The sequence below is a fragment of the Coptis chinensis genome, chromosome 6 (genome assembly GCF_015680905.1).
Source record: "Coptis chinensis isolate HL-2020 chromosome 6, ASM1568090v1, whole genome shotgun sequence".
Lineage (NCBI taxonomy): Eukaryota > Viridiplantae > Streptophyta > Magnoliopsida > Ranunculales > Ranunculaceae > Coptis > Coptis chinensis.
The window spans coordinates 94032933-94046731 of record NC_141461.1 but is presented as its reverse complement, the minus strand read 5'-3'; positions in this window follow the sequence as shown (position 1 = coordinate 94046731).

Below are 13799 nucleotides of genomic sequence, written 5' to 3'. Positions count from 1 at the left end.
TTAATTCACAACTAAAAGAACCCGTGGGCATTAGCCGTAATTCATAAAATCAATGGTTTTAGGCTAATAAATACCGGAATCGGAATCATGGTTTTCACTATAGTTTTATGTTTTTTCCGTACAATAACATAAAACACGTGTTGTTTCATACTTTCATTAGCATTCGACATAAAGTACATCACTGCACTATAAATTCTTCAGGAGTTGAATGGCTGAAAGTCTGAGACGAGCTCAAGCACGTTGGTTTCTCACGTGGTATGGTGGCTCTTAATTGCCTGACTGTCCCTTTGAGCATGGAAAGTGTAGCTTGTTGTCACTGTAAACCCGTGGGCTCCTCGGCCATTAGATGCTTCGAATGGTCATTGACTCATTTCTGTTCCCATTATTTCCTTGTTGTGTTCCCCGACTGGATTCCTTCTTATTTTCTTGGCAACCATCACTGGTTCCATTAGGCGAATGGGGACAAGGTTTGCCAGGTTGATGAATTTCTTTTAGTTGATGACAAGTATATTGTATATATTGCTAGATGTCGTCAACTTAACTATATATATATGTTTTCGTGTTGGACTTATTTTCAAGAAAATACTTTTATATATATAAGAAAACACACACGTCTATCAGTGATATTTTCATCTCGTAGGATTAGAATCAATAGCGTCCACTCCAGCCGGTTCTTAGGAATTATGTAATTGGTTCTTATTGGTTTTGATTGACTGACAGTACAGTGTCATTTCATTCTGGGATTATTGGATCAGTTACATATTAATTGTTATGCATACATAAGAAATGATAGTAAGTCCGTCACCTAGATAAGTATGGTACCATCTAGCTAGTACAGAAAATTTCTCTCAATTTTGTGACAACGAGGAACATTTTCTTACCGTCTTAATTGCTAGAACCGTTATTACTTTTAGACAGATCGAACATTGTCCTTTTCGTTTTGGTTGCACTTTTATTAATAGGTGGTCTTTGAAGGGAAACCTGGATCGAGAAAAGAGGGGGAGAACAGGAGAAAGAAAGCGAAAGAAAGGAGTCATATGCAGTGGAAAAAGATAATTTTAAGTGCCAACGTGCGCCAAGGTGCGAAGTACCTGCACAATTTAAGATCTTGACTGGCCACTAACCAAATCTTAAAGACTTAAACAATGAAATCTAAAGTGGGCCAACAAAACAAATGCTTAAATTAATAACAGAAAACTACTAAGTAGAGCTCACGTAATAAACCGTTTTGTTGGACTATTGGGAGATGAACCCCCTTCAATTCGAAAGGACGCACCCCCATTTGATTCCAAATCAACAAAAGAGTCCGGTTACTGTATAACCGGGTAAAGGACGCACCCCCATTTGATTCCAAATCAACAAAAGAGTTCGGTTACTCTATAACCGGGTACATAGATAAATCTCATATCTGTAACCTGATTCATCTCTGTAACCGTGTTATTACACTATTGGATCATCTCGAAATACACACATTTGCTTCGAAAAATAGACCTCGACCCGGTAATAACACGGTTATAAAGATTCATCTCTGTACCCGGTTATAGAGGAACCGGACTCTCAACAAAATAGACTTTATGTTAATGTCGAATTTTATCCCAAGAGGTTAGATTCAACATTACACCAAAAATAATGAGAAGTAGTGGTGATTGAGAGGGGAAAGTGTTTGGATGTTGGTTGGGGTTGTTCTTCTCTGTGAAAAAGATGTCTACATATCCATTTCATATGAGAATAGGGAATCAAACATTCAAACCCAAATATAGTTCTGGAGTTTGATTTTATAGGTGTTATGAACAAGTAGTTGGTAAGGAACATGTAACGGTACGAACATGTGTGCTGTTAGGATGAGCGACACGTCCTCACTAGCTGTATAGGGAAAGAGTAGGAGTAAGAGTGTAATGACGGTAATATTGTAATGATGGCGTTGATTTGAGTATTACGACGAGTAAAGGCTTGATGGTAATGATAGTAATGATGAAAGTAGCAGGTGACGACGTCAGGAGATGAAGTCGAGTAATGAGTCAAGAGATGAAGTTAAGTGACAAGTCATGAGATGAAGTCGTGTACTGAGTATCTGGAGCTGAGTCGATATCAAGAGCTAAATGGGTGTAACGAGTGTGCGGAGCCGAGTCGACTTCGAGTGTGGTAAGTATGCAGAATCGAGTTGATTATTGCATATGAGCTGTGTCAGGGTGTCGTGTGCATATCACGTGAGTATTATGTATGAGGTCCCTTACATAGCCCTCTCTCGTTAGTACGTTATTGAAAAGGGCGTGCTAACGAGAAATTCGGGAAAAAGCTGGAGGCGTAGTGGATGAAACGTCATAGGAGGAGATGTGTTCTAGTGATATGAAGCAAGCAAACCTTCATTTGGACGAAGTTGAGCTTGTTGTGCTGAATTGTTGAGGAGATAGAGAATGTAACCCTCAATGTAATTGTATATATATGAAGCCCTTGGCTGGTTTGATCTGATGAGAATATTCTGAAGTTGATATAGAAAAGTAGCCGACCAACATATGTAAATGCGTTGTGGTCATTGTAAATAATATGTCTACTTCAGCAGATTGTGTAGTATATAGGATCGGATGTCTGAAGATACCGTTAAGAGTCGTATCATGGTTGAGGCAATTTAGACAGTGTGTTGGGCAATGATCCGAAGGCGGTAAATTGATAAAGGAGTCGCTCTTAGGCTTAGCGTACAAGGATGAACTTTTGCCAAAGAACAATTGGTAGAGGCACTGTAGGTAAGTGTTCGAGAATACCCGTATGATAGTTTGTAGGGAGTATCAAACTCATGTGATAGTTTATGGGAGTATCAAACCCGTATGACAATTTGTAAAGAGTACCAGACCCGTGTGATAGTTTAGGGGAGTATCAAACCCGTATGACAGTTTGAAGGGAGTACCAAACCCGTGTGATAGTTTAGGGGAGTATCAAACCCGTATGACAGTTTGCATGGAGTACCAAACCAGTGTGATAGTTTAGGGGAGTATCAAACCCATATGACAGTTTGTAGGGAGTACCAAACCCGTGTGATAGTGTAGGGGAGTATCAAACCCGTATGACAGTTTACTGTAGGAATGTCGAACCCGTATGACAGTTTAAGGGAGTATCAAACCCGTATGACAGTTTCTCGCGGGGATGTCGAACTCGTATGATAGTTTAGGGGAGTATCAAACCCGTATGACAAATTCTCGTGGAGATGTCGAACCCGTATGACAGTTTCTCGTGGGGATGTCGAACCCATATGACAGTTTAGGGGAGTATCAAACCCGTATGACAGTTTCTCGTGGGGATGTCGAACCCATATGACAGTTTAGGAGAGTATCAAACCCGTATGACAGTTTCTCGTGGGGATGTCGAACCCGTATGACAATTTAGGAGAGTATTAAACCAGTATGATAGTTTCTCGTGGGGATGTCGAACTTGTATGACAATTTAGGGCAGTATCAAACCCTTGTGACATTTTGTGAAGGGATATGATTGTTGAACCCTTTGACATTTTGCGAAGGGATTGTCGAACCCTGTTTTCTGTCAGTAGAGAAGATGTAGAGTCACTCTTAGGCTGGCATGCAAAGATGTGGGTATGCCAGTGAGTTAAAATTCTGCAAGGCAATATGAGTGCAGTAGTGTTGTATTGATAATGTATGAAAAACACATATGAGTAAGTTAAGCGTAAAACTTCTTGAGTTGAGCAGTATTCCAAGGTCGTAGAAGGAATTCACCTGTGGAATGTTGGAGCCAGTATGATCCGTTTTCTACGACTTTGTTGATGATATAAGGTCATTCCCATTTGGGGGAGAGCTTGGATTCGTCGAGTGTTCATTTGAGAACGAGGTCACCAACTTGGACGAAGTGTTGGTGGACTTTCTGATTGTAGGATTTGCGGTAAGATTTGTTGATAGCGAGCCAAATGAATGGTGACTTGATCGCGTCGTTTTTCGAAGAGATCGACGTCGCGTGTAAGAACATTATTGTTGAGTTCAGATTTGACTAACTCGGATTGAGTGGTCATGACTGTGAAAGATGGTGGCCATGGTAGGCTATTTGGCTCGATTGTGAAAGAATGTTGGGGCAAAGATGGTTTTGAAGGTGTGGAAGTTTGCAATTGTGGTGGTTGGTAAGTTGAAAAACCATTTGAGAGCTAGTCCTTTGAAGGTGGATGGGAAGAGGCGACATAATAGCCCATTAAGATGAGTGTACATGGTTAGACGTTGCAGAAATTTTTTGATGTACTCAAAAGGACAGGTAGACTCATCATACATCAGGAATTCCGGCTACTGGAAGTGTAGTGGTGCAGTTGTTTCTTGGATCTCTTTGGTGAGAGGAGAATTGTCGAACTTCTGTAATGTTTGGAGGATGGCTTGTGACATGTCTCTGCTCCCGTGTATTTTTGTAATGGCGGGGGCGCGGGTTGATTTCTACTTGCCGCGAGGGTGGTAAGCGTCGGATGTGCATGGTTGTTATGCCTTGAACCATTGGTGGGGTGGATAAGGATGTGTGGCTATGAATGCATCGTACTATTCTTGAAGGGATCGTAGCTTGGTTGCTAGCTCAGCTGTGTTGAGTGGAGGAGGTACATCAACGCCCATTATTTATGGAAGTTTGAATGGAGGAGGTTGATTACCGGAGAGGAGAGTTGTGTGAGTTATCAGATTTTTGAGAAATCAACCACAGATGGTGCCAAATATTAATGTCGAATTTTATCCTCAAAGGTTAGATTCAATATTACACCAAAGATAATGAGAAGTGGTGGTGATTGAGAGGAGAAGGTGTTTGGATGTTGGTTGGGGTTGTTTTTCTATGTGGAGAAGATACCTACATATCCATTTCATATGAGAATATGGAATCAAGTCCAAATGTAGTTATGGGATTGGTTTTTATAGGTGTTGTAAACCAATAGTTGGTAGGACACATGTAGTGGTACGATTGAACATGTATGCTGCTAGAATGAGCGACACGTACTCATTAGCTGTATAGGGAGAGAGTAGGATTAAAGGTGTAATGATGGCACTGATTTGAGTACTACAACGGATAAAGGCTCAATACTTATGATAGCAATGATGAGGATAGCAGGAGATGAAATCGAGTCATGAGACGAAGTACAAGAGTCTTTAAAGTCGAGTCGGTCTCAAGAACTAAATGAGTGTAACAAGTGTGTAGAGACGAGTCGACTTCGAATGTAGTAAGTATTCGGAATGGAGCACGAACTGTGCCAGGTGTCGTATGTATATCACGTGAGTATTATGTTTTTTTTTTTTTTTTTTTTTTTCGATGTAAACTTTCTACCCTTTCATTAGAGCCACCTAAAGGTGAGCAGGAAAACAAAAGTTGTCCAACATACACTTCGGAAGATCAGAATTTCCCAGCTGATGGTTAGCCCATTTTGCTAGGGAATCTGCATCCCCATTGTAAATCCTACTAATCCAAAAGAACATGCAAGAACTAAAAGCCTGAGATAAAGAGTTAATATGTGTCTTCAGCACCTCCAGGGTCCAAGGACATGCTGCCCCTTGAAGTGCCTTAATAACATCCAGATTATCCCCCTCGAACACATAGCTATCGTGGTTAATCTGCCTTCCCAGCAAGACTGCCACCTCAGCTGCTCCCATTTCTGCTGCTCCAATATCCTGGGCCTTGAACCTCCGCACTGCTGCTCCAACCATATCCCCTTCACTATTACTAGCAATTGCTGCAGCTCCAGTCCACCCTGTATTCCTGTCATAAGAAGCATCAAACCTAATCACAATGCTATCAATTGGGATTTCAGGGAACAACTTTTCTAAAGAATTCTTAGAAAGATTAGAAGGTAATTGAAATGATAAGGAATCTTCTCTGAAGGCATCCAAGCATTTGTCTGCCATGACTCTACTCTGTCTGATGATACGATCTCTGTTAGCATTCCTTTTGTTGAATTTCAGCTCATTTCTTGCTCTCCATATGTAATGGAGCAGGTACATGATATGGGTCCCAGCCATGCATTGGTCCCGCTGTCCTTGCTAGTGCACCAAGATAGGTAGAGTTCTATTCTGTTCCTCAATCCATGCGGTTGCTGAGTTGTGTTGATTCTCAGCCCCACTTGGGAGCAAAACCAAACAGCTCGAGTCCAATCACATGTGAAGAAAAGGTGCTCTGCTGTTTCCATTTCTCTATTGCAAAAAGGGCAAGAGAATTCTCCTTTCATGTTCTTTTCAGCTAACCTATCACCCAGAGGGAGCACATGCATGTATAGTTTCCATAGAAACATCTGTAAATAAGAAGGCAGGGGAGCTGCCCACAGATGCTTGAGAGCTATATAGTTGACACTGGAACTTTGTCCCATCTCCTTTTCATTGTTTTTGAGGTAGGCATAAACTGTCTTAACAGTTAGCTTTCCAAATCTTTCCATGGCCCAAATCATTTTATCAGCTGGAGCAGTAGCAGGCCTAACTACAATCTCCTGCATCAGCTGGCTTAAGAAGGGGTGGAACCAATGATTAAGCTTAACTGGATCCCAGCCACTGCCATCAGGCAGAAAGAGATTAGATACATGAAGGTTATTCAGGGAGTTGTCCACCACCCCCAGCTCTGCCAGAGTCATAGGTTTGTTCAGACACTTGATCCAGGGATCCTTAAGGATGGAGGTGGTAGTTCCTTTCCCAATACAACTTATCAATAGCTCTGCCACGTGAGTATTATGTGGGAAGGTCCTTTACACCATACAACTTAATTTTGCATCTCAGTGCATGCGTTGTAACACTAATCAACAACTAATCAATAATGCTCAAAATTGTATGTATTGTTGCGATCGGGCCGTTCGAAAATATATTGTCATTATCATGGATCTTAGTCAAAACTTGATTCTTGGAAGTTAGCTAAAATTCAACTCAACAATATACATTTTTGTATACAAATGGAGACATAAGTGATCGCAACAATGAACATTGTTTAAGTACTTCAGCTATTGCATTCATTTTTTTAATGTTAACTCACTTATTTTGGATCAATCTAAACGTTAAGTACAAGACACATCATCAACGAGGCATACCGACAATGCGACCATAGTTCATTTTTTGTATAAAATATGTGAAAAATTAGGCTACATTACTAATAACAATGTGCCAACTGGCTTTTCATATATAATTCATTAGAGTCTAGTGGTAATAATTTACGTCCTTGAAATGTTCACACTGTTGTCTTGCATGTCAAGCTATGTTGTAATTAAAGTTATGAAACTATTAATTTATGCAATGCATAATTAAACTAGCTAGCTAAGGGGGTACCAAAACAAACTAGCCAGCTTAGGCACTAATTTGTTCTTTATTCTCGATCTAGCCCTTTCCATGTCCTTGGTAACTATTGACTTGCATAAACTATGGGGGGTTTTCTAAGCAGATAAAGAATGCCTAAAAAACAAGAATCTCTATTTGTCCACCCGGATGGACCATAACTAACAATCTTTCTGTTAATAGACGACAAGACGAGTAAGATTCACGCGAAATTAATTTTCTAAATTTGTTTTATTAAAAGGAAAAAGTAATCCCAAACCCCAACTACTTAATTTTATGTAAAAGCTACTTTACTAAAGGTTGGCAGCCAGGCAGATTTCCAGTCAGTATTATTGTCTTTGACTTCTCTAATCATTCACAATTAACAGATGTGATATGATTTAAAACCTACCAACAACATTACCTACTCACACATCGAACCAATGGATGTAAGTTATGTAAATTTGACCAATCAGTTAATTCCAAGTCAATTTTCAAAGGACTGTAGTACGAGCGTGCGAAAAAAAGACGCTCTAAATTTTGGAAGGACCCTGTAATGAAATAGCAGCAATTTGTCAATGGAAATATCAGTTGCTTTCCAAGAAATTGATTGAAAATGAAAACATAGGGCATTGAAGGGGGTTTGGTGTATATGCATTTGTGTACTGTATGTAGTTCAGTAGTTCATAAGTCATTTATCAAGGCAAAAACAAATGTGGAACTTATTTGATACAGTTTTGGTAGGTAAGCTGGGATCATACCTACCTCGGAGAAGTGAAAAGTAAATTTTTTTGAAACCGGAATGGTTCTTTTTATCCAATTACTGTATGCTCGTTGTTGAGATATAATCAGTGTTTATTATTCCGAATGGAACTTCGGAATTCCGTCGGATATTTCAATTTAAAAAAAAACGGAAAAAACAACCTAGAGTCGAAATATTGATGATTCCAAAATTAGTCGAAATCAAAATATGACATAGGTTGAAATATTGTCAATTTTGGTTTTCCAGATTTTCGGAATTCTAAAATCCCAAACTATGGATATAATATATGGCTAAATCTATGGTGTGCGAGATGTATGGTGCGCCATTACATTTCGGCCACTCATACTAAGGGTGCGTGTGTATTTAATGGCAAAAATACTGATCTAAAGACCCATTTACATTTCGCCACTCATACTAAAGATAATATATAGTGTATTTAATGGCAAAAATACATTTCGCCACTCTAAAGACCCATAATTAATGGCAAAAATACTGCTAAAGACCATAATTACGATAATGACTGAAGACATGCTCATAATATATAGTCCTAGATAGTAGATCACATAGATCGATCATTTAAAGTCACGAATAATAAAATAGAAAATCATGGGATATCACATTATCACTCCACTCATTTGTTTGTTATATTGTAAATGGTGCTAATATTCTCACGTATCAATTGATAAGCTTCCCGTAAAAAAAACACTAACATCCCCATTTTGCCCCTCTTAAGATCTTGTCACGGCTAGCTTTATTTCCAAAAAAATTGGGATTGTAAATCGTCCATTTAATCACTCTTTTCAATTTTTGCAAGTGGGAATCACCCACTTAAAGACTCTTTTCCTCTAGAGAAAATCATGCTCTTTTGTTTGTTATTGCTTTATGTTGTTTCACCCCTTGCGTTTACCATGTTTGATTATATGTAATAGTATTATTATTTGTTTCACTAAAAAAAAGGAGAAGTTAGACACAGTTTCACACAATTTCAGTTGGAAAGAATGATTGTTGCTCTTCTTATTTGATTGTAGAGCACGTTGATCTAATCGAGTGGTTAATTATATTGCAGAGAATAGAAAAAAGAGCATTATTTGCAGTTATACATTAGCTGACTTGAATTTCGCTTAAATTATTGTAGATTAAATTGTAAATAGATAAGATGACAACATTTAACTTACCAAACTCGTTGGTTCTCTTTTCATAAACAGAATTACCATACACAAAATGGAGTTGCCATTAACGTCCATGAAAACAACTCAACGTGAATTACCTAAAGACAAAGTGGAGAAGGTGATTTGTGATATTAGAGGGCAGAATGGGTATTATTTTTATTACTTTAAAAATCGCGCTCCTCATTTACAATTCTAAAATAGTATTTTAATATTTTTTTTATGTATCTCTAAAACTCTTGGTCTCATTTAATTTAAAAATGGGTTTACCTCTATTTGAATCATTAAATTTCAGTAGTTGTTCTTTGTCAAATATAGTAATATGTGTTATATTATAAGAGTATAAAGAAAAATACAACAGTACAATTGATTGATCTATGTTACTTTTGACGCTGTTATTGTTATTGCGCACCACGTGTTACTCTCACATGCGCTGAAACACATGTACCTCTGCACGTCCATCATACTAGTTATTATAATCCAGGAAGCTTATCAATTCATGCGGTGAGAATATTAATACCCTTGGTAAATAAGTTCAAATGTCTAAATTTACATTGGTTGCACTTATCATAATAGTTTCATCCAAGTATGTATAAATATGCAGAGGCGGCTCAAGGCTATCGGGGGCCTAAGCAAAGTCCCAATAAAATTGTTACGCAAACACTTAGTTTATTTAACAAAATTTTTAGAAGATAACAATTGTTGTAAAAATTGATCCTAACATTTTATTTTTTCTTTCTTGAATAGTCTCCCCCACAAACATTTTTTTTATAACAAAAAATTTAGAAGATAACAATTATTGTAAAAATTGATCCTAACATTTTATATTTTCTTTCTTGAATAGTCTCCCCCACAAACATTTTTTTTTATAACAAAAAATTTAGAAGATAACAATTATTGTAAAAATTGATCCTAACACATTTTTTTTTTCATTTTTTCTTGAATAGTCTCCCCCACAAACATTTTTTTTTATATAACAAAAAATTTAAAAGATAACAATTATTGTCAAAATTGATCCTAACATTTTTTTTTCTTGAATAGTTTCCCCCACAAACATTATTTTTTTTTTATAACAAAAAATTTAAAAGATAACAATTATTGTCAAAATTGATCCTAACATTTTCTTTATTCTTTCTTGAATAGTCTCTTCACAAAATTTTTTTAATTGAATTTTATTGATAAAAAACCAAAAATACAAAGTGAAGTAGAAATATAGGAGTGTTGTGAGGGAGATCCTTACATACAGAGAGATCTAAGACAAAACACCATAAATACATGAGGAGGGGTGGAAGAATAAAACAATATCCTACACCTATAACATCGTAGCAGATCATGGCCAAACAACAATGTCACAAACTTAAAATTTCAATATATTTATTTAACAAATAATTACACAAGAGAGAGAGAGAGAGAGAGAGAGAGAGAGAGAGAGAGAGAGAGAGAGAGAGAGAGAGAGAGAGAGAGAGAGATTCTACACTAAATTAAACAATATAGAAAAACCAAATAAGGCAAAAGAATTATATAAACAATATTAAAGTGTTAGCTTCAATTTGATAAATTGTCATAGGGTGTTGAAGAAGTTTAATTAGTTATGGAGGCGTGTTTATTTATTTATTGGAGAAGGCAAAAATGCTAGGGAAACGAAGGGGTTTAATGTGATTTTCTAATTTCCAATTTTCCAATATAAAACCGTTTATCTAGCAGATTAAAATAAATAAAAAACAAATAGTGAGTTTTTTTTTTTTAAAAAACAAATAATAGACTTATGGTAGGTGAAAATTTAGGATATATTGGGCCCCATTGGATCAAGGGCCCTAAGCGATTGCTTATTTTGCTATAGGGTAGAATCGGCCTTGTAAGGAAGCAAATAATATGGTTTTGTTTTGTAAAACATTTGGATATTAATGATGTAAAAATGGTTTAACATGAAGTAAATATAAGACCTAAGGGTAGATGCTTCGTAAGCGGAGCTGCCTAACGCTATCTGACTGACCTCAAGCTCGTCTTTGCTCAGGTGTAATTTTTGAAGTGGACACTCTGGATGAAAATCCAGAGTGTGGAGCTGGATGTCTGTAGAAGACCTGCGATACCCCCATCTCCATTCTTGTATGTCGCATCAGTGTGAGACACAAACCAATCCGGGCCAACAGGTCCCAACCACAGGTGATAGTCCATAGCAGGTAAAACCTGTTGGAGATGAAGGGTTTAAAAAAAAATAACAAGCATAATTAAATAAGTTGGTGTAAAAGTCTAAATACTTGATATGTTATTAACTTGAATAAATAATACAAATGACTCTCTCCATAAAAGGACAGAAAGAACATATCACATATCACAACATAAAGAACATACTAGAATACCACCATATCTTTACTAAAGAAGCCGTAGCCAGAAAGCTTGACCCAAAAACAGGACCACAAAAAATAGAAGAGGAAAAGAATAGTAAAACTGACCGGAATTTTTTTAGTTGGATTCCGGCCACCTACCGGTCACCGGTTGCCAAAATCAAGTCACCGGTGACCTGAAAACGTACAACCCTAGGTTTGAACCCTAAAACTATTATACCATGTAAAAATCTAAATACTTGATATGTTATTAACTTGAATGAATAATACAAAGAACTCTCTCCATATAAAAGGAGAGGAACACTTCTTTTCTAACCTATGTGGGACTAACCCAACATACTAACAGAACACATATCTCAACAGTTGGATTGTGAATTAAGATAGTCTTATTGCATGCTTAGGGGAGGCTTAAGGCAATTGGGGGCCCTAAGCAAAGTTCTAATAAAATTGTTATATCTTATATATCGATATGATTTGTTTACGTTATTTCATATGAATGCAAACGTTTAGTTTATTTAACAAAAAATTTAGAAGATAACAATTATTATAAAAATTGATCCTAACATTTTCTTTTTTCTTTCTTGAATAGTCTCTCTTACAAACATTTTTTTTATAACAAAAAATTTAGAAGATAACAATTATTGTAAAAATTGATCCTAACATTTTCTTTTTTCTTTCTTGAATAGTCTCCCCCACAAACATTTTTTTTTTTTATATATAACAAAAAATTTAGAAGATAACAATTATTGTCAAAATTGATCCTAACATTTTCTTTATTATTTCTTGAATGTCTCTCCACAAACTTTTTTTTTAATTGAATTTTATTGATAAAAAAAACAGAAATACAAAGTGAAGTAGAAAAATATATAGGAGTGTTGTGAGAGAGATCCTCACATACATAGAGATCTAAGACAAAACACCATAAATACATGAGGAATAGTGGAAGAATAAAAAAATGTCCTACACCTATAACATCGTAGCAAATCATGACCAAACAACAATGTCACAAACTTGAAATTTAAATAGATTTATTTAACAAAGAATTACAAGAGAGAGAGAGAGAGAGAGAGAGAGAGAGAGAGAGAGAGAGAGAGAGTTCAAAAATTAAACAATATAGAAAAACCAAATAAGGTAAAAAAAAAATGATAGAAATAATATTGAAGTGTTGGCTTCAATTTGATAAATTGTCATAGGGTGTTGAAGAAGTTTAATTAGTTACGGAGGCGTGCCTGTTTATTTATTGGAGAAGGCGAAAACGCTAGGGAAACGAAGAGGTTTAATGCAATTTTATAATTTCCAATTTTCCAATATAAAACCGTTTATCTAACGGATTAAAATAAATGAAAAACAAATAGTGAGTTTTTTTTTAACAATCCCCAATAAAACAATAATAGACTTATGACTGTAGGTGAGCTAGGATATATTGGGCCCTTTGGACTACGGGCCCTAAACGGCTGCTTATTTTGCTATAGAATAGAACCGGCCCTGTGTATATGACATAACAACTCACATGCTTCGACGACGTCACATAATTTAAGTAATCCACTTGATTGATTCAAGATTTCAAGTTACTCCGCACGTATATTTAAGAGTGTGTGAGCTTTATTTAATTAAATCAACAAATTAAAGGATCTTGTTTAGTGTTGATATGTAAGTATGTAACCAATTTTTTTTTATTCTATGTTTTGAAGCAATGAATTTTAGTATCATCTTGGCAGTATAGTTGTCACTGGATTGGAGAATTAGTGGGTTGATAAGCATCAACATCGACAATTATTTTATTTTTGTCTTTTTCTTTTCAAAGGTGTCAACGTAATTATTTTATTTTTGTCTTTTTGACCTTTCAAGAGGTTTACTGTTGAAACTCTCAACAATCTCTGATTTTATTTTATCATCAATTTATAGAGAGAAACTCAACAAGTAAAAAATAAAACAAAACAAATGAGGGCAAATCAAAATTAGAAAAAGAAATTTCCCATCTATCTATCTTTGGAGTTTGGAATCAACAAGTATAAACAATGAGGGCAAATCAAAAAAAATTGTTATTCTTTGTTTGGATAAATTGTTATTGAAAAAAAAGGCATTGACTAGCGATGAAAAGAAAGTAGTTTGTTATTGAGCTCTGTGTCAATGGCATGAAACTTATAAGCATGAAACCAATTACGTAATAGTATATATTAAAACAAACACGAGAGTTATTTAATTACTTTGATTTTTCTTGTAGAACTACTATACTTTTTAGCACCACGGGAAACATATGCTCTCAATCGACCTACAATGA